Source organism: Myotis davidii, unplaced genomic scaffold, assembly GCF_000327345.1.
Source record: "Myotis davidii unplaced genomic scaffold, ASM32734v1 scaffold545, whole genome shotgun sequence".
NCBI lineage: Eukaryota > Metazoa > Chordata > Mammalia > Chiroptera > Vespertilionidae > Myotis > Myotis davidii.
Genome location: NW_006296634.1, coordinates 1,126,145 through 1,127,374, shown reverse-complemented (window position 1 = coordinate 1,127,374; position 1,230 = coordinate 1,126,145). Strand labels below are relative to the sequence as shown.

The 1,230-nt window shown below is 64.9% G+C and overlaps 1 protein-coding gene across 1 annotated transcript in view; it reads left to right on the top strand.

Moving 5' to 3' along the window:
* The window catches only part of CXXC5 (CXXC finger protein 5), a 34,657-nt gene continuing 33,427 nt past the window's right edge, over nt 1-1,230 (top strand). Inside the window, exon 1 of the mRNA XM_006772435.2 lies at nt 1-73. The gene's annotated coding sequence lies outside the window, so the exon portion shown is untranslated. The remainder of the gene's footprint in view (nt 74-1,230) is intronic.

Genomic DNA, 1,230 nt, shown 5'->3' with positions numbered 1-1,230 from the left:
GGTGCGCGGCCAGGGCCGGAGTTCGCTGCAAGTCGGCGGAAAGTTTGGCGGCGCGGGCTCCCCCGAAGTTCAGGTGCGGAGAGCCAGGGACAGGGAAGGAGGGGTCCTGTTTGGGAGGGGTGGGGGACGCCTGCAGCCCAAGTCCTGGAGCCCCGGAGGCTGGGAACCCTAGCGCCGGCGATCGCTCGGTGGCCGCTGCTGTACCCAAGCTTCCCCTAGCCGCAGTTGGCGCGGTCGCAGATCACTGAGTTCAGACAAAAAGAGGGGTTTTAGGGTCGGGACTGCGGGTTGGGCGCCCTGGGTTGGGGCTGGGGTTCTCCCTGCGGGGGTACCGTCCTCTTCCCAAGTACTCAAGCTGGAGGGCGTTGAGGTGGTGGGACCCGGGGTCCTCACCTCCCGGTGTTGGGCGGGCGCTCCGCCTGCGGGGGCGGCTGATTGGCGATCCCTGGCGCGCACTCCCCCATCTGACCCTGCTCTTAGCCCGGTGTTTTGGGGGCGACGGTGACCGTCCTGGACCACGCGTGGCGGAGTCTCCCCCTCCACTTGGAGCGGGCGGCGGCCACATTTCCCCCTCCGGCTCTTCCCCGCTGCCCTCAGGGTGCCTGGCGGGCTGATCAAGTTTGACCTTTTTTCCCGTCAAAGTATCACGCCCCCCCCCCTTCACCGCGCCCCGCGGCCTCACTCCCTTCCTCTCCAGCCTTGAGGGGGGGGTGGGGGTGTCTTTCAGGCTGTCTCCCGAGCCCCGCGTGGCCAAGCAGCGCGCAAAGCCAGAGAAGGAGAATGGGGGTGTTCCTCTCGCTGCGGAGCTGTGGGAGGCGGGTGTCCCAGGCGCCCGCCTCGCGGTTCTGGCCCCGCATTTTCTCAATAAGTTCGGCCCCGAATCACCCTCTCCGTGGGTTCCCCTGAGCCGGAGGCGGGGGGCATGAACCGCTGCGTTAAGAATGTGTTAATTTTCTTGCTGGGGGAAGTTGTCCTAGCCAGCAATGGGCTGCTTTCCGGAGGGGAGTGTGGGGTGCGCCTGGCTTTGTTTATTTGTAGGATCGACAGAAAGTGAGTGACCCCAGTTTTTAAATGGGGGGCCGCCTCCGGAACCTGTCAGAAGAGCTGAAGCGCCCGATGTGGGAGCAAGATCGCATTTTGTTGTTTGTTTTCCCCCCTCCCCCCAGGAATCGGAAGGGGTTCGCAGAGTTGGGTTCGTGTCATGGGCTTCAAGGAGGCACGCAGATTGGG